The 1,671-nt window shown below is 44.5% G+C and overlaps 1 non-coding gene across 1 annotated transcript; it reads left to right on the forward strand.

Annotated features, from left to right (window-relative positions):
* The first annotated feature begins 422 nt into the window (after positions 1 to 422).
* Positions 423 to 583, forward strand: LOC141993048 (U1 spliceosomal RNA). Its single transcript, XR_012640743.1, has one exon. It is a non-coding gene; the product is annotated as a U1 spliceosomal RNA (small nuclear RNA).
* The last annotated feature ends 1,088 nt before the right edge of the window (positions 584 to 1,671 follow it).

Here is a 1,671-nt window from a genome sequence, read left to right on the forward strand (position 1 = left end):
CAGCATTCCAATTCTCAGCTGGCAGAGTGGAATTTGAGGCCTTTACAAAGATGGCAGCCTTGCCAAAGCTGCCTTTGACCCTTATGAATTCTAACTTATGGGCAGATTTTTCCATGAGGGAACAGAAAGCACTGAACACAATGAAATCAGTTTTCAGAGTAGCAGCTGTGTTAGCCTGTATCCGCAAAAAGAACAGGAGTACTTTTGGCACCTTAGAGACTAACAAATTTATTTGAGCATAAGCTTTCCTGAGCTTCGGGGGAGGGATAGCTCAGTGGTTTGAGCATTGGCCTGTTAAACCCAGGGTTGTGAGTTCAATCCTTGAAGGGGCCATTTAGGGATCTGGCACAAAAATTGGGGATTGGTCCTGCTTTGAGCAGGGGGTTGGACTAGATGACCTCCTGAGGTCTCTTTCAACCCTGATATTCTATGATTCAGGGGAGATACCATGATCACGAAGGTAGTTTTCCCAGGGTGAGGCTCATCCATTGCACTGCAGTTGTGCTGACTCCTGAGATTTCCCCAAATGCGGGCAACTCGACTGCATAATTTGTAGTAGTGAGTGACTGCATTCATGCTCTTTGATGCATCCGATGAAGTGAATTGTAGCTCACAAAAGCTTATGCTCAAATAAATTTGTTAGTCTCTAAGGTGCCACAAGTACTTCTTTTCTTTTAATGAAATCAGTGAAATTCCTAAATCATGCCTTTCCCATCAACACAATGAAAATTGATGGAATGGCTCTCAATCCATAAGAGAAGCTTTTCCCTTTATGATTTTGCAATCTATATTTTTACATTTCAAGTAAATTATAGTCTTAGATTCAACTCTTTATGTTCCCAAATGTGCTCCATGGAGGCTTCCTGTTCCCTGCTCTATAGGGACTTGGGGGAAGGACTGTTGGGTCTTCAGCTTTGCAAATCTATGGACCATTTGCATCCTACACGTTGGATTTTATGATATGCGCACGCACACACACACACAGAGCAGATATGGGGAAAAGCTTGCAGAACAACCCCATAGAAGGATTCCTCTCCCTGAAAATGCCATACACGACCCAAAAAAAATCTGTTTCCTCAGACTGCACTGGAGAGAAGATTTCCCCCTTATAATCTTGCAATCTATATATTTTAATTACAATCAAATTATAGTCTTGAATTTTGGGAATATAAAGACTAGAATCCAATTACAGTTAATCTGTAGGGAAAAATATTGAAGTTTGTACTTACACGGGTAGTGTACATTCAAATGCATTCACTCAATGATGGGTTAAGTGTTTGCTGTATAGGTGCTTTAATACAATGAGTGGTTCTCAAAGCCGGTCCACCACTTGTTCAGGGAAAGCCCCTGGCGGGCCGGACCAGTTTGTTTACCTGTCGCGTCTGCAGGTTCGGCCGATCGCAGCTCCCACTGGCCGCGGTTCGCCACTCCAGGCCAATGGGGGCTGTGGGAAGGCCTTGCTGAAGTAGCTCCCACCTGGACCATTCACAAACGGCCTTCCAGCATGCAAGCCACGCCCTGAATGTTTCTGTGTAGGTGCAGCCTTGAAGTCACTCTTGGATTACACACCTGTTTTTACTAGCCTTGGCTGCAGGGTAACTCCTATACTCTCCCAGTCCCTGATTTTCATTCAGAAATGTATGTCATGGACTGCCCAGCCCTCTCCTGGAC

The sequence above is a fragment of the Natator depressus genome, chromosome 8 (assembly GCF_965152275.1).
Source record: "Natator depressus isolate rNatDep1 chromosome 8, rNatDep2.hap1, whole genome shotgun sequence".
NCBI lineage: Eukaryota > Metazoa > Chordata > Testudines > Cheloniidae > Natator > Natator depressus.